This window comes from Phodopus roborovskii, unplaced genomic scaffold (genome assembly GCF_943737965.1).
Source record: "Phodopus roborovskii unplaced genomic scaffold, PHOROB, whole genome shotgun sequence".
Classification (NCBI taxonomy): domain Eukaryota; kingdom Metazoa; phylum Chordata; class Mammalia; order Rodentia; family Cricetidae; genus Phodopus; species Phodopus roborovskii.
This window is the reverse complement of record NW_026126651.1, coordinates 5003411-5021648: the sequence shown is the minus strand read 5'-3', so window position 1 is coordinate 5021648 and position 18238 is coordinate 5003411. Positions and strand designations below refer to the sequence as shown.

Here is an 18238-nt window from a genome sequence, read left to right as displayed (position 1 = left end):
AATCCATCATCAGGTGTTATTAACATGTGCTGATAAAATCCGCTGCTGGCCAAGAATGAGGTTCCCGGTCTCAGCTCAGGTGGCAGCATGCTCAGAGGGCATCAGCATGGGGTACAGACATGTGACCTTTGATCTTCTTCATGAACCGTGAAACAGATTATCTTTCTTTTATTTTGGTGACTTTTAATTTTCAGCTAGCACATCAAATTAACTTATCAGCTATACTGTTTATGCCAGGCTGTGTAGGGCTCAGAAAACAGGAGCCTAGCCACCGGGAAGTTCATGGTTTTGAAATTAGTTATCCAAAGGCCACTCTGAAGTCTTCACCCCTCCCTCAGTGACAGTCTGGCCTTAGAACAAATCCCCGTGAGCCAGCTGAGACGACAACATATAAGGGCAGCTGGTCTTCGGAGAGAATTGGAAACAGTCTCTTTCTTTTCTATTGCTATGGTAAACCTGGGAAGGGAAGGGCTTATTCAGTTTATTGTTCACCAAGGCTGGGAACAGCGAGTAGGAGCTGAAGCAGAGGCTGTGGAGGAACGCTACTTGCTACTTACTCTCTTTCCATGGCTCGCTCAGCCTGCTTTCTTATACAACCCAGAACTGTATGTCCCGGGGTGACACCACCCACAGTGAATTGGGCCCTTCCATGGCAATCATTAATCAAGAAGATGCCCTCAGACTTGTCTACATGCCAATCTGCTGGGGGCATTTTCTTATTTAAAGTTTCCCCCTACCTGACAACCTGAACTCATGTCAAGTTGACAAAACCCAACCAACCAAAGTCATGTCTGTTGTATCAGCCTTTGATTGTTGCTGGCACTGAGCTTGTTGGTAGTGACAGGATGGGTTTCCCAGGACTTTCCATTCAATTTTATTCTCTGAGGGCTCTGGCTAATGACCTTTGTTGCTACTTCTAGTCTACACCCTTCTTCCCCACCCGTTAGAAAGGACAATTGGTCACAGTAAAACACAGCTGTGCATTATTCATTTAAAATGTTTTGTTGCTATCTATTTATGTGTGTGTGTGTGTGTTTGTACTTGAAGGAATACATGTACCACGATGTGTATGTATGTGCACATCAGAGGACAACCTGTCAATTTGTGTGAGTCTATTTTGCTCTTTCCACTATGTGTATCCTGGGGACTGAACTCAGGTCATTAAGTCTGGCCAGCCATGAAGCTTTGGATTCTTATTCAGACTTTAAAAAAAAAGCATGTTTGGCCCATGTAGGTACACACGCATGCACGCACGTACGCAAGCATCACCCCTGCAACCTGGTTGTCACTGATAGTCTGCTCAGTGATTCTGTTCCATTTTATTTATGTGTTTGTTGCACATATATCTGCATGTGTGTTTAGTGCATACAGAGACCAGAGGAGGGTGTTAGATCCTGTGGGACTGGAGTAACAGATGTTTATGAGCCTCTTTGTGGGTGTTGGGAATTGAACCCTGGTGCCAGGAGGGCACCCACTGCTCATAAGAGCGGAGAGACCTCTCCAGCCCCTCAGTGATTACACTCTAGATGATAAACATATTAGGTTCCCATTGTAACACTTTACTTATTTACACAGAGCGCACCCAACCTTTGCACCTAGCTGATTTTGTAATACACATGGGATTAGAAACTAAGCTTTTTATGACTCACAGAAAAAGCCAGTAATTCAAGGTTTAGTAATTCAAGGTTTATGTCCAATATTCTTGGGTACTTCCAAGATGTGAGCATCCGGTTCTACATGTAGATCATTTGCATCATGGAATGTGTTGATATGGCATCTTCCACAGAACTGCTGAAGTATCTACAAATACTGGCTTATTGCCTTATTACGTCTCAGGTTCCCCCAGGTAGTTATGCAATTTGTGTGATGACTCCATCACTGCTGCAGTATGACGGGGCCATGAAGAGATGACTGGCAAAGGCCAGGGATTCGCAGAGAGTAGCCGAGACTCCCTAGCTCACTAGCCCTGGCTTTTCCGCTTGATATATTCTTTACACAGGAAACAGAAATGCATACCACCACATCTCATTAGCAAAACTCATTAAAATTAAACCAGGTAGCTAGCATATGTCTCATTCCAACTAAGACAACAGCTCTAAATTCTGCGTCTATGAAGAATCACAAGCAGGCTGGGAAGACAGGACAGTCCTTTGAGTAGTTCAAGAGGCACCACAAGGCAAGGCATGTTGGATTGTTGCATTTCTGGTGCAGACAGTCAGGCCTGGCGATCCCAGGCAGCAGAGCTCCCAGGATAGCCAGGGGGCGGGGGGGGGGGGTGTGCAGTAGACTGTATCTCACTACCCCAGGTGAAACAAATGGAAGGTTCTACAGCTCCACGGGATGCTATGTGAGCTGTTAGCCCTGTCAGGGTGGGATTTGAAGCACTGTTCATGTTGCGGAGGTCACAGAGCCAATCATAGTCTGGTAAGAGTAGAATTGTGTAAAGGAGAGCAAGCCTCCAGAGAAGCAGAGGATGAAGCATGGGAAGGGGAAAAGGGTGCAGGAAGAGCCATCTCCCATGTTTTGTATTCCAGACACGAGCCTTGCTATTTAACACAGGCTGAAATGAATACTTAAAACTCTCTCGTCTTGGATTTGCCATTTGTGAAATGGGATTTCATGCAGTTGTGTAGGAGTGGGAGAGGCAATCAGGGCTTAGTCTTCTCATTCTTTCTTTCATTGGCCAGACACTGTGCTTGCGTTTGTAAAATAGGGGCCATTGTGGACTTCTACCACAGAGTTGTGGGAATGTAGCTGGAGGGTGCGTGTTAAAGCAGACTTTTCCAAGCTGCAATCATTAAGTCTTGTGGCATGGAGATGGTTTTAAAGAACGAGGCTGGAACAGGTGCAGTGAGTCAGACTTGCAGTTAGCCGGTGAGAATGGGTTATGTTCCAGAGTCACCGGGCAGCATGAGGCTGGAGGCCAGTCAGGTTATTATGATTGACAGCTCCCAGGAGTGGCTCTCCAGTCCTTTGCCTTGGTTCCCTAGTCTTAGTTCAGCGTGGTAGTGCCTGGCTTTTCAAGAGAGCAGAATCACTTTAAAAATGTGTGTCCGAGGCAAAGCAGGGCAGAAGATCCATGGGGCGAGGAAGCCATTGCTGCTCCTCACAGGGGTCTGAGAATGTGGTGTGGCACCTCTTTTTCTTGTCCAATAAGTAGTGGGGACAGAACTTACGGTATGTGAGAGAATGTAAAACTCTACCACCCAAGGGAAATTATCCATTATAGTTTTCTGGGCTTTCTAAAGACCCCATGGATGAACAAAAGAGTGTTCCGCCTTGAAAACCTGGCATGTTAGCCAGCAAGTATTCTGGACTGAATTGACTTGAAATAAATGGCTAAATTATATGACTCTGAACACGCTACTTACAGTTTCTGGATTTTGGCTTTCTTATGCTTTTATTTGTCCTTAAGATTTGTTTTTGTAGCCAGGTAGTGGTGGTGCACGTTCTTAATCCCAGCACTTGGGAGGCAGAGGCAGGCAGATCTTTGGGAGTTTGAGACCAGCCTGGTCTACAAGAGCTAGTTCCAGGACAGGCTCGAAAGCTACACAGGAATCCCTGTCTTGGAAAACAAAACAAAAAAGATTTATTTTTATTTGTGTGTGTGTGTGTGTGTGTGTGTGTGTGTGTGTGTGTAAGTGCCACATGTGTGCAAGCACCCACAGAGGTCAGAAGAGAGAACCAGATACCCCGGAGCTGGAGTTATAGGTGGTTGTGAGTTTTCTGACTGAGCACTGGAAACTGAACTTGTGTCCCCTGGAAGAGCAGGAAGTGCTTACTGGGCCACTTCTCCATCCCCTGGGACTTACCTTTCTAAGTAGATAGTGAGAGGTTAAAAGGCTCTATCTTTTAACTCCACTTTCAGTTTGGGCCTTCCAGGCATCTCTGCTTTTATTTTACCCCGATGTGGAGGAGTCTTGCATTTTTTCCTTCAAGACTCCGGACAGTTCCATAGTCCAGCACTTTCTAGAACAGGGCACTTCTTAGTGGACCAGCAGGCCTCTACAGTCCTGTGAGGTTTACATGTAGGTGCAAAGACGGATTGATTTTCCATAAATGTGTGCTTTTTTTTTTTCTACCTGGAAGTCTCTCGCTTTGTTGAATAGCTGCTAACCACGCTGTTTAGACCCTGAGGGATGTTGAGATGGTGGTCAGCCTTGCAGCGGGAGTGAACTCTGGTCTGGGCTTGGTGGCTTTGGTAGTGTGCTGGAAGCAAGAAGATGTCACACAGTTGTGCTGCTGAAAGCATAGCATATTCTGAATACTGAAAGGGAAAGGAGCCCTTAGATTCTACTTAGCTACCAAGACTGGAGTAATAACAAGTGAAGGCAAAGAACTAGGTGGTGAGTGGGACGCATTCGACTTGTAGCAGAAGGGCAGGTGGTCAGGGCATGTTAGGTATTAAAGGGCCCAATGACTCATTCCAGCTGGGTTCCTCATCTTCTGGTCTGGATCCCGAGGCTCCTTCATTTAACCTCATTAGATGGACTCCAGGCTTAATTTTCCTCTGTATCCCTCTGTATCAGTAGCAGACCTGTTTCTAATTCTGTCTGTTCAAGAACCTTCCTCTTTTCCTCTTGCACCCGGGTACGTCTTCAGTCGACTGTGGCCTCAGTGGCACTGAGAGGTAGGAGGTGGGAAGATTGATTGAAGCAGACACTAAAGCCTCCACTGTCCCCTCCATCAGCCTGTATGCCCTGGCTTCCAAAGGTGCAATGTGACAAGGACAAAGAACACAACAGTCTTCCCTTTAACGAATGCTTTCTTGGCTGAAGCTGCCAGCAGGTCAACAGGAAGCTATTTTATTATGTACGTGAGTTGTATTAGGATTGAGAGAAAAATAAGCTCCTCTTGGAACCCAGTGACTTCATGTATGATGTATGGCCTCTTTGTACTGTCACAGGGGTGACCCTGCAGAAGGGGCGTGGGAGGACAAGGGCCATAAGAGGGAGAAAAGAGTGGTTTTGTTTGTTTGCTTTTCAGAGAGCATCGATGCTTGCGTCTTTAATCTCAGTTGTTCTTTTGGTGGATATATGCCTAGATACTTTTTTTCAAGGGGAAAAAAAAAAAACCAGATGAGAAGATAGAAAAGGCAAATGAGGGTATGCTGATGGGATTCTGTTTGAAGAAATGCACACTCGTATATTAGTTTTCTTTTGTGTTCACACTTGTTGGAGAGAGGAGGGCGGAGGAATAAAAATCGCATGTGCCACGAGGACTTTTTAATTGAAAAAAAAAAAATGTCAATTGCTGCATTTGTTTTCCAGTTAGACCAGGGGTGCGGATGTTGTCATTGAAAAGACTGATTTTCTACAGCAAGAAATTAATTCATCTCCCTGGAAGCTTTAATTAAACTAATGTTATAAATATGAGCAGCCTTAGCTGGATGCCGGGGAACGGATTCATGGCGGCTGGTGTTGAACTGCTTTTCTTCTAGGGGTGTGCTGGGGTTGGACGAGAAGATGAGGCGGTAGGAAGGGGAAAGCATCTGTACGCATTTCCCCGGTCTCATCCTGAAGACAGCTGACTTTGTCTGCCCATTGCAGCCATTTAAACTTTTGCAGTGTCTCTCCCAACAGGGGCTTCAGATGAACTTACCCAGGTCATACACCCAGGCCTTCTCTTCAGTGTTTTCCTTGGCAATTAGAGTGGAAATAATTTCTCTTCCCTTAAAGGGCCTGCGTGGCGCTGTCTCGAGTTTTCCCCTGGAATGTCAAGAATCATCCTTGCTCATTAGAGCCGATTAGCTTGAGTGTGTCACTTTCCTGACAGTAAATCTCACATGCGTGCACTTACTCGCTTCGAGTGGGGAACCATCACTAGGCTTTTTGGGGGACACTTAGGATGCCTGTATTACCCCGGATGGAATTTTATTTGATTGGAGGTAAACAGCTCCAGGCACTCAGCTAACACACTTGGTACACTCTTGCTAATACCTGCTTTCCAGGTCAGATGCTGTCTTTGGCTGAGGAAGAAGCAAGCAAAGGACTAAGAAACACGTAACTCAAGCTCCTTGAATACTTTGGCATTTTAGTTTCTGAGGCCTAGTACCGTTCTGGTTGAAACAGGGACATTTTGCTTAGTCGCTCTGAGCCTGAGGTGAATGTTTCATACTTGTTAAGAAACGGGTGTCACTGTCACTTGGGACTCACTGGAGCCCTGTGACACAGATGCTCGTGCTACTTATAGATGGGGACTTTTGGGATCTGGGAAAGAAGTCATTTGTTCAGGGCTTCACAGAGCAGAGTCAGAGCCCTGGGTACCAAAGTCTGTTCTTTGCGCGTTGCCCATGCTGCACCCAGAGCAACTCAAGAGAGCCCAGTGGCTTTCTCTGGGCTGGACCTCAGGCCTTAGCTTCCTTCCCCTCCGTCTCCTCCTCCCCTTGCTTCTCTCCACTTGGCAGGGTAGCAGGTCCCATTCTCATGGAAGAAGAGTTTCCTCATACTGGCAGAGCTCTTACAGACGGAAGAGCAGGCAAGCGTTATGTGTTACGTAGATGACTTCCCAGCAGAGTACTTCCAGGTTGGACCAAGACCTGCCTTTCTAGAAACCAATCAATTCCAGCTCAGTAGGTCTGCAGCCTCAAGGAGGCCCAATGTCGTTGTCTTCAGATCTGAGGATCCCTCTCTTCTTGGAATTGGAAGTGTGAGGGTCACAATTTCAATATCACAATGGTGTGGCCTGTCACTCTTGCGAGATTTGTATGCCTTGCGTGTGGCTCAGTGCAGATGGGTAATGGCCAGGGACCTAATCTGCAATGATGACTGACTGCAAATGAGCCATTTGGCCGTTTCTTTGAATGTGGAGTGAGTGGATCCCACTATTCCCCTTAGTTACATATGTGGTTTTATATTCTTCCAGTATAAATTTTGATACTCTCTGCTTCAAGGTGATAAACTCTATTTTTTGAGGTGACATTGTAATTGCTATGTCTCATTAAAAACTACTGACAGTGAAATAATGTGTTGGGCAGTGGAGGACCCCCATTTAGGAGGACATTAGTCGTTATTGCTTCTTTTATTGGTACCTAATTAGATATGTACTAGAGCCTGCAGGAGCTAATCAGAGAGAGAGAGGTGAGTGCACTGAATTCTGAGTGGTTTCCCCAGATGGAAACTTATGAATGCTGTGGCACATAAAGGCCTTACATTGCATATTGGATCGCCATATTTCCTCCATGACAGAAGCACCCCGATGATGGCATCTTATACATTTTTGGATCCTTCATACAGTTTACACAAGAGTGTGGAGTCTGGCTCGTGGTCCCCTCTCCAATTTCACCTTGTGTTCACTCTTTGATTCTCAAGTCTCAAGTTCCTTCGTTGCTTTGGATGTGTCATTGTTGCTTAGGCCACTGGATCCTTGTGCATGACATTTCTAAAATGCCAAATTCACCCATGCTCATCATTAATTTTCATGATAGTGTTTTACATAATATAGAGTTCATTTTCTACTAAGCATTCTTACATATCCATCCATCCATCCATCCATCCATCCATCCATCCATCCATCCATCCATCCATAGATCATCTAGCATCTATCCATCTACCTATCCACCCATCCATGTATCTATTATCTAGTGTGTGTGTGTGTGTGTGTGTGTGTGTGTGCGCGCGCGCGCGCGCGCATGGGTATGTGTGTGTGTGTACATGCCACAGTACCAATGCAGAGGACTTAGGAAAGCTGTTGGACTCAGTTCTCTCCTTCCAGAATGTGGGTTCCAGGAGCCCAACTCAGGTCCACAAACTTGATGGCAGGTACTTTTATCCTCCAAGCTGCCTTGATATGTTTTGCTCATTTGGTCTTTGTGCAGGCAGTAAGCATGCAGCAGGCTCACTTGTGTGTCCACTAATGCCTTTCATAGATTAGTCACATCAGAGCTACTCAGATATGTCATAGACATTGGCATAGATGGATAGGGATACTCCTGGTATCTAGTCTATGCTCCTAGCCTTTTAGACAGTTTAGTGGTTAAATCTCCTTTCCTTTGTTATTGTACTCTCCTTGTCTGTACATCAGGTTGCTTGCTCAGAGTTGTGTCGAGGACCAGGCGAGAACCCGCGTGTGAATATGTGCTGTAAATTTTGGTGTGCACAACACTCCTTGTGTGTAGGCAAACATTAAAGTGGAGACGAACGTGTCCCAGCCTCCCTGCTTTGGCGTTTGGGGCACTGCTGTCTTCCACAGGAGGCAGATCATGAACGTGCAGCCCGTGCTACTTCCTGTGGCCAAGTGACAGCACACACACTGTGAGCCATGCTACCCTGCTCTGAGGTTGGATTTACACATGCCCTGTGTTGGTGGGATTTCTGGGAGGCATAAAGGGGGTAATTTATGGGAGGGATACAGGCATAAAGCAGTCCCAGGTGAGAGGAAGGGCTGTGTGGCCCCATGGGGGAGTGCAGACACAGTCGGGGTCAGGTGTTTTCTTTCCTTCGGTAGACATGCCAGCTCCGAAAGACCCCCAGTCTGTTTCTTACAAGCATGATTGATGCACACAGGCAGAACTTCCTGAGGACCCGAGGATAACCCTTCACGCATGGTTTCATCAGCATCACACACTATTTCATAGAGCGTTGTTGTGAAATGGGATGGATGTGCTCTTTAGTTTTTTAAGTGGTAAAAGGCATGAGGTATTTGAAGCTATCACCCATGCCTTTAGTCCCATTATGGAGAAGTGGTTGTTTTGAAATAGTTCTTTTCCCTCCTTTCTCCAGGTTTCCTTTTCCCTCGAAGCATGCAAACACATTTTTTCAATAGTGAGATAGCACCGTGCATATGATTCCTCAGTAGGTCTTTATTTAGCGGAACATAAGCCTGATAGACTCTTGATCTGCAGCAGGCGTGTGTTCAGGAGGAGTGGGGCCGCTGTGGTTCTCATAGGATAGTCTAGGCAGCTTTGACCCCAGCAGCGTGCGAAGCAGCATCCACTTGCAAGCTGCGGCTTCCTGGTTTGGGTTTCATACACACCTCTTGCCTATTACGCACAGCAGTGATAGAATCAGGCCGGGATGCCAGGAGCTCATGCTCTTGGGTCAGAATGTCCTATGTCAGCCATGGTGAGGCCATGGCAGGTAATTGATATGGGAGCAACAAGGTGGAATGAGGTGTGCCGAAGCCCTGTGCTTTCAATATATACAGGTACTCTGCTAGACCTTATGTTGTGTGGAGAAGTTGAGCTGGTGCTGTCCAAGGTGAGATGCCAGGTTAGCAGTGAAGCGTAGTTTAATTTAGCGGTTAAAAAGCTACATTCTTCTATCTATCCAATCTATCTCTATATCCATCTATCTATCTATCTATCTATCTATCTATCTATCTATCTATCTATATCTATCTATCTATCTATCTATCTATCATCTATCTATCTATATCTATCTATCCATCCACCTACCTACCTATCTACCTATATACCTTATGTATAATGCACTTAATATAAGTGCATTTGTGGGAGATGTGTAACAGTTACACCTCCTTTACAGGGTTTTAAGGATGTGAACCAGAAAGGCCAGTCTAGGATGCTAACAATAGTGGCTTGAATAAGAGTGAGCAACAAACAATAGATTTAGGCGAGGCCGTGCCAGGGATGTTTGTAGCCTGGATATGACAGCTGGGATTAGGTCCTTTGTGTCCTTCAACTCTATCATCCCAGCATTGTCTCTAGATGTTTATCTAGGAAGACGGGACAAGGCTTGCCATGCCGTCACAGGCCAGCCGTCTTCCCTTCCATGGTGCTGGGAGACTGCTTGACTAACAAAACCGAGTGCTCTTTTTCTTTTACCTTTTTATTTTGAGCAGAGAGGAAGTGTGTGTGTGTGTGTGTGTGTGTGTGTGTGTGTGTGTGTGTGTGTGTGTATGAAAAGTCACAGCAATAGCTTAGTTTCATTCCTGAAAAGACTTAATACCTGCTCTGGTACTGATGCTTAGTCCCACCAGGGAGAGTCTTGCTTGTCTGAGCAAAACAGAGGTGACCAATAGAACAAATGATGCAGGTGATGGTTAATCAGAGGTTGATTTCAGGCGTGGCTGTTGCTGCTGTAAAAGCATCTTTGAAAGGCCATGATCCAACCCCATCAGCCAGGGTACCATTTGTTAGGCTTTCTCCTTGGAAACCTGGCTTTGTTTTTCCTGTATCTTGTACCTACCCTCTCCCAAGCCATTGGGACACAGATGTGTATTCTTTTTGAGAACCATGATGTGTGGATCTTAGCCAGGGACCACCTGGAGCTTTCTGTGTTTACTCCCATCTCCTGGTATTCCTCTCTTTTTGGTGCATCCCCCTCTGGCTTCTGAGAGCTTCCTCATTGTCTGCAGTTTCTGTATTTGCTGACCCTGGGACTCCAGGGTTCCTCTGCCAGCTGCACTCTGTAGCATCCTTGCTGGCAGGGAAGAGCATGACCTTTGTGGTACTGCACTCTCTCATCTTGACTCCTTGACAGACATCAGCGTTTTTACTTTCCTGCCATAATTCACCGGTGTGTTGGATCCTGGCCAGGGAGGTGGGATCCTGCTTTGCCAGCCTCAAGTCGGCAGCAAAGCTATGGAATTTGTTGTCTCAGATGGAGCAGCAAATGGACACAACCGTTAGTTTTCATAGAGCTGTTAACCATGGAAATGATGTGACAGAGCCTTGCTTTAAAGCTCATGCCTGGTAAGCACCGCATGGGAAAGGTGACCTAGTGTCTGCAAGGTGGACAGTCACGTGGGGTAACTGAAATGCCACTTCTTTCAGAGCAGAGCACTTGTAAGCTTCAGCAGCAGTCATCCCGCAGGGGAACAGGGTTGGGATGGAGGAAGTAATCTGGGAGCCTGTGCCCAGTGTCTCACATTTGCTGCTCACCTTCCTTCTGCCATGTCCTGACAGGCTGTCTGGATTTCCTGTGAAACCCTGCATTAGCAGGAAGGCCAGGCAGGAGCTGGGAAGAAGGGAGAGGACATCATACTTGGCTGCTTGTGTCCCTTGTTAAAGACCATAGGCTCCAATCAAGTTTCTTGATCCTGTTTACCCAGGAAGATAAGAGGTCGTGCAATGCCCTTAGTATTTTTATGAGTGCCAGGACACCACACCATCCCTTCATGCTTCCCTACCTCTCTGCTTAGTTGTGTAAATAATCCTTTTATTATATATGTATTATATTAATAATCCCATTATTATATATTGACCATTTTTACTATTTTATCTTCATTACACCTACATACTAGGATCCATAAAAATGAGCACTGAGAATTTGTTCAGGGGGCTCAAGCTAACCGTATCATAGAGATACCTGTGCGTCCATGTTTATTGCTGCACTATTTACAAAAGTTAGGCCATAAAATCAGCTCACATGTCTGTCAAGAGAGGAACGTGTATCGCTGTCTTCTCAAATGAGCAAATCTCAGCCTGTAACTCTTTCCAGGCGGGGACACTACTTGTTATAGAGGGTGCTCTGGCTTCTCCGCTGTCTATATGCATGCCTTTGGGTGTGTTTTTTACCCCTTCCCTTGAGTATTGGGCTCATCATCAGGACTGTGGGGGTGGCAGTAATGCCTTCTTGTGTTTACCCCAGCAGCATGGAACTCCCTGAGCAAATACCTCATGCACTGTGACAGACTGTGCACAGGGAGGAGTTTATATCACTCCGGTAGGTCAGGAGCTTGAAGTAGACGCTGGGGAAGGTGCGAGACTGTGAGTCTGGAGCGTGAGACGGCCATGCACCTTCCCCATCCCCTCAGCACTACGCAGGAAAAGCATTGTTGATAGAGGATGAATTGGCCACATTTTTCCAAAGCTGATCCCACAGGATCCCCTCTTCCATTTACTGGTACCCACGGGGCCACTCCTCGGAAACACAGACACGTTATTCTATGATGAGATTAACCTCTATTGAAGTAGGTTCCCTGACACGGCCCTTGGGAGATGGAGCTCTGTGGCCAGAAAGGGAGAACGTGTCAAAACAGTGCCGGAAATAGGAGCTGAAAGTCTGACCCTTGAGCTCCTGCTTGTTCATAGTGTGCACAGCACTTGATGGGCGTAAACTGCATCGTTTATGTTGGTTGTCCTCTGACACTTGTTCCCAAAGAGAAAGGCTTAGTAGTATGTACGCTGCGTGTCTTGACTGAGCTGCAGGTAGGCTGAGGCCGCCTCTGCAGAGGTCACTTCATCACATCTTTCCAGATGCTGCCTTTCAAGGACTCGGCATCAGGTGAAACGGTCTTCGCCACGTTCTCACCTGTTCACAGTCTCCTGGCACGTCCCCCCTCACTTCGGGGGCCCCCGATGAGCAAGGTCAGTCCTCTCAACTTCTTTTGCTGTAATGATGAAAACCCGGCACCTGGCACATCCTTGGCATGGAGTGGGTGGGTACTCAGTGGCATTCGCTAAGCGGATACATGAATTCATAAAAGCGATTTCCGATGAGATGGACATAAACTTACAATTCCAAGGTGCAAAATACTCCAGGAAACGAGCTGACCACCTATTGAAGGGCTTGGGAACGTGTTAATCATCTTGTAGTGGAAATGGCCGAGGCAGAATGAACAGTGGCTGCAGAGAGTGCCTTTGGGGGGGGGGCTCTTATGCAGAGTTTTCAGTGGTCCCCCTTTGCCCAAGTTGCTCACACAGTGGTTATACTTGTTTCTGAGAGGAGGGTTAAAGTCATAGCACAGTGGCGGAGTGCTTGCCTAGTATGTGCAAGGCTCTGGGTTTGATCGCCAGCGACACCAAAACGTAATTTTAATAAAGGTAGTAAGTGGCTGTGATGGTTTGACTAAGACTGGCCCCCATAGGCTCATCTGTTTGAATGCTTAGTCATCAGGGAGTGGCGCTATTTGAGAAGGGTTAGAAGGATTAGGAGGTGTGGCCTTGTTGGGGGAAGGGTGTTATTTCAAGTGGGTTTAGAGATTTCAAAAGGCCATGGCAGGCCTGCCCTTGGCTCCGGGGTAGCTCTCAGCTACTGCATCAGCACCAGGCATACTTCCCTGAACCCTGCTGTGACCACAGACTAGAACTCTGAAACTGTTAAGTAAGCCTCTGCTTAAATACTCTGTCTCATAAGAGTTGCCTTGGTCATGGTGTCTGTTCACACAGCAAGAGAACAGTGCCTAAGACAGTGGCCGCATGTCAGGAATTTAATTAAGGCACTGTGTGGATTTTACTGGCACAGGGCAAGTGCTCAGGAAACATTTGTCAAGGGGACGTGGAGCAGGGAGGAAGGGAGAATGAAAGCTTATTGAGGCAGAGTGTAAATCTTGGCAGGCGGGTGACACCTGGGCTCTTCCTGTACTGCTCAGCTCGGTAGGACGTTTGTCAGGAGCCTTGTTTCCGGGAAGCACGTGCAAAGTACAGGCTTTGAACTTGAGGATTTCTGTGCCTGTGAGTTATGATTAGCGCACAGAGTTGGGCTGGAGGAGATACACTATTTTATGTAAGACAGCGTGCTCTGGGTATGTGAGGGTATTGCTCTGTTTCATTTTCCCTGTTATACCAAGGGCTTATTAAGAGAAAAGACTAGCATATTTCCCATGGTACTTCTGTGCTGATGCATAGATACTGTGGTATCAGGAGACTCAAATGTCCATGTGTTTGCTTAGCCGATTGATTAGGTTGGATATTATCATTGGGAAGAGTCCCAAGGGGTTCAAAGGAGAAGGGTAAAAGAAAGAATAATGCCTCTTTAAGAATCCTAAATTGTCTTGGGCATGGTTTAGGACAGAGAGTCTGGAAACGTGCCTGGAGAGACAGTTGGCAGTTGGGTTGGTCAAGCGCTTCCTGTGCAAGCATGGAGTCCCTGGGTTTGGTATCAGCCTACAAGCAACATGGGCACCGTGAGGATGCACTGGTAATGCTAGTGTGAGGAAGAAGAGTCAGGCAGATGCTTGGACTTTGCGGGCCACATGGCTTAGCCCACGTGCTCAGCCCTAGGCCATGAGTGACTCTGTCTCAAAACAAGGCATATGGAACCCCAGGGAACAACATCCGAGGTTCTCCATTGGCCTCCGCATGTGTTCATGTACATGTGCATTGAAACACGCACGCGCACACACGCACACACACACAGGAGGTAGAGGGAGGGAGACAGGATCACAGGAGAGAACGAAGAAAAATCAATGAAGAAACAAATACTACTTCTCAGAAGTCTTCTTTGTGCCGGGTACACATGCAGCCCCATTTTTAAGCGTCAGAACAACCTTGAAACCTGGCAGCTGATATTTTTAAGGAACTTTCATTTCCAGGTCGTAGGATCAGGGAAGGGGAACCTGGTTGAGGACCCAAAAGTAGGAGGCAGGTTGAGGTGGGGTGGCAACCTGGGCCTGCATGACTCCAAACCATTCTAATGGCTCTGTAACCCTTCGGGAGGCCATTATTCCACATTTCCGTCTCCTGATTTCTAACCTCAGGTGCATCCCAGACAGTGTGTTTACATTGGACCTTGAACTGGATGTGGCTAAAACCCCGTCGGCTCTGGCCCCCTCCCTATCCAATGCTCCCATTTCTCTGCTTGTCTGCAAAGCATCTCCCCAAACTTTTAAGTGCGGTCTTCACCTCCTCCTGTCTCATTTCCTCTTGAGTTCCCCTCCCCAGGCTTTAGTTTGTGTAAGTGCACCAGAGCGATTTTCAAAGACCGCAAATACCTCCACATCACTAACCCTCAGGGTCAATTCTTTATCCTCTTGAGTTTGTCCGCTCTTGTCATTGTACGTGGAAGTCCCTCTCTTCAAGATTCTTCACTGGGTCACTGTGTCCCAATTCCAAACTCAGAGAAGCCTCTCACTCACTACTCTTATGGCCCACATTAATAGAAAATTCTACTAATTTTAGCTGTGTAGTATATAGAGAATCTGATGACTTTCACCCTTCCTCAACTGTGAGCCTGCTCCCAGATATCAGCCATGCTGCTGCAATGGTCTACAGCAGACAATCTTCCCAACTCTACCCCGTCCCAAGTCCGTTCTTAACCCTGCTAACAAGAGTCATTCTTTTGAATTAGATAACATCATTCCTCCACGCCAAACTCCCCAGAGCTTTCCATCTCACCTCAAGTAAAAGGTTGAGCCATGAGCTGGTCTGTTGACCTAAGGTGACCTAGCTCCCAGCCTGGAACATACCTGTACTATCTTTCTGCCTGCTGTACTTAGACTCAGCTGGTTTCTCAGCCTCAGTGTGCCCTGAGCATTGCACACTCCTACCCTCGGTCCTTCATGTGCGCCATTTATTCTCTTTCTCAGTGTGTGCATGTGCGCGCGTGTGTGCGCGCGCGTGTGCCTGCACGCACGTGTGCACACCCACAGCTCGTTTCATCATTGCCTTTGGTCTTTATTTAAACGTGTTTTTTATCCATGAAGCCACCCAGTGCTGTGCTCCCTTCATGTTTCTCTTCCTCTTGCGTTTCCCTCTTGAGCTTTTCGTGTTGCCTGTGTTTTCAGTCTCTCCTTGTTGATGCTTGCCTAAGAGGTTAGCAGTTCTTCAGAATGTATGATCATGCTAAACCATCATCATATTAATCACTTGTAGAGGGGAAGGAAGGGCCATCATACTGTCAGTCCAAACCAAGACAGACACTGTCAGAACAAGGTTAAGATGGTGGTTCTGGCTCCCTGAGAACCACAGGATGGTGAAGGCGAAGAGGTCTTTGTACTGACACCCTTAGGTGGGGACAGAAATAGCTGTTGTGCTGACAGAAAGTGCCGCCTTTGTTGGGTTTGGCCTATGGTGAAGAAGGGGGGGAATTTAGTGGGAAGAGCTTTAAGCTGTCCTTCTGTGAGCAGCTGCTACAAGCTAGCCTTCATGATAAAAAAAAAAAAAAAACATTATTTCAGTATCACATAAAACCCAGGAGGCATCATTTGCCTCATTTTACTGAGAGGTTAAATTTCCATCAGGCTCCATGGCTCGGAAGTGGGATTTGTTTGTACTGAAATCTCAATGATGGGTAGGAAAAGGTAAGGTGTGGGGAAGCTACTCTTGATTTCTCCCCAGATCTGTCTTCTGACACACAGAATACTTAGATGACAGTTCACATATTTACTGTTTAAAAAAAAAGTTGTCAAGTATCCCCCTCTTGAGCCAATACAGTGCCCTAAGGTCTGCAAAAGGAAATACACACCCCAGGACCCAAGAAGCTTGCAGTCTTATTTGGAATATAAAAACCTGTATGATGGCCAGGAGATTGTAGCGTATAGTAGGGTCTGATTCAATGCTGAACTACTGTCAAATGTATTTAGAGTGACATTATGATGGAGAAGACAGAAATACATATGCTTGTTCCATTTAGAACTTCTGAGTATGTTACATGATAGGTATTATCTTAGTTTCTGAGAAGAGAGGAAGGAGAAAGAAGAATAGGAAAAGGAGGATAAGGAGGAAAGTAAGGAGGAAGAGAAGAAGGAAGAGCAAGGGAGTAGGAGGAGAAGGAGGAGCTACAGGAGGAGCAGGAGGAGGAGCAGGAGGAGGAGCAGGAGGAGGAGCAGGAGGAGGAGCAGGAGGAGGAGCAGGAGGAGGAGCAGGAGGAGGAGCAGGAGGAGGAGCAGGAGGAGGAGAAGGAGGAGCAGGAGGAGGAGCAGGAGGAGGAGCAGGAGAAGGAGGAGGAGCAGGAGGAGGAGCAGGAGGAGGAGCAGGAGGAGGAGCAGGAGGAGGAGCAGGAGGAGGAGAAGGAGGAGCTACAGGAGGAGCAGGAGGAGGAGCTGGAAGAGGAGGAGCAGGAGGAGGAGCAGGAGGAGGAGCAGGAGGAGGAGGAACGAGGATGAATTGTTGATGAGGAAGCATCAGTAGAATTCTACCGACAGTAGAATTAGCAGATCCATAGAGAAGTTGAGTCAGACAGCAGAACAGAGGTCTCAGGGCTGGTGGGCGAGAGGATGGAGAACTTCTTTCTGGTGTCAGACCTTCTGTTTGGGATGAAGACAAGTTTTGGAAACAGTGGCAATGGTTATACACCACAGGGAATGTAATTAATGCCACTGAGTTTTATAGCTAAGCACAGATAAAGTGACTTTTTTTTTTTGCTTTGTATATCTTATAGTAATTAAAAATTAATGATGTAATACAACAAAATTATATCAAAGTGTACACATTCAGTATGTGGATTATGTCAGTTGTGAACTGTATCTCACAAAGGATATGGACTTACTTAGTATGAAAATAAAAGGACTATGGATACAGAGCAGCCTATCACAGAGCTGGGAAAACTCATTTAGCAGGTGAGTCTAAGCTAATGAAAATCATTTAAATGAGAAAAAGAACCCTCAAAGTAAAACCCATAATACATAAGACATTTTGATAGCAACATATGAAACAAAAGAGCATTTTCAGTAGAGCTTAGATATAGTGAGGGAGCTTTGCAGTTGAGGACCTTGCTGAGTCTTGGTGTGCTACACAGCTATGGGCATGCTCACAAGGTGTTTTGAACCAAGAAGCCAACCAACATGCAGGAAGGATGCAAGCCAGAGCGCATGAGCAATTGCAGAAGCTGCAAATACCTAAGTGTACAGGATGACTGGAGCATTAGTATTAAGCACCTAGTGATTCCCAACCAGTATGAGTTGTGGTGAGAGAGCTGTTTGTGAGTCTGTCCAAAGAGATGAGGGAAAGCCATAGCAGCCAGGGAGATGTGGATGTGACTTTCATTTTCTCAGGGGAGACACACCGTGGAGTGAGGAACTCTTCAGAGGTCCCAGATACCCCTGTCAAACAATCCACGACTTTTCCATCAATCTAGTTTGAAAATGCTGATGTATCAGTGTAAACATTTTATTGTTTTGATAAATAATAATTGTACCTATTGATAAAGTAAAAGTAATGTTTTAATATACTTATTTAATATACTGATCAAATCAAGGCACTTATGATCACTAATTTAAAAAAATGATGTGTGTGTGTGTGTGTGTGTGTGTGTACATGTGTGCCTGTGTGTATGCGTGTGCATGTGTGCAGGCACTTCTACGCAATTGGGTGTGTGTGGAGATTAGAGGATGACTTGCAGGGTCTGTTCCCTCCTCACACTTCATAGGTCATAGAGATTGAACTCACATTTGTCTGGTTTGGTGGCAAGCACCCTTAACCACTGAGCCATATTGCTGGCCCCCATATCTTTTTTTTTTTTTAGAACGTTTGAGCTCCTCACTTTTAGTTCTTTAGAAACTACATGACAGGTTTTTGAAAATAATAATTATATATGGGGACATTGGATCCTTTTCATCTTGTGCTTTGGTACCCATTCTCCAAATCCTTGCTCTTTGCTCCCTGGTTCCCCTTCTGAGC

General features: G+C 46.3%; 1 protein-coding gene across 1 annotated transcript in view; it reads left to right on the top strand.

Annotated features, from left to right (window-relative positions):
- The window catches only part of Nell1 (neural EGFL like 1), a 651975-nt gene that overhangs the window by 48432 nt on the left and 585305 nt on the right, over window positions 1–18238 (top strand). The gene's annotated exons all lie outside the window — the stretch shown is intronic.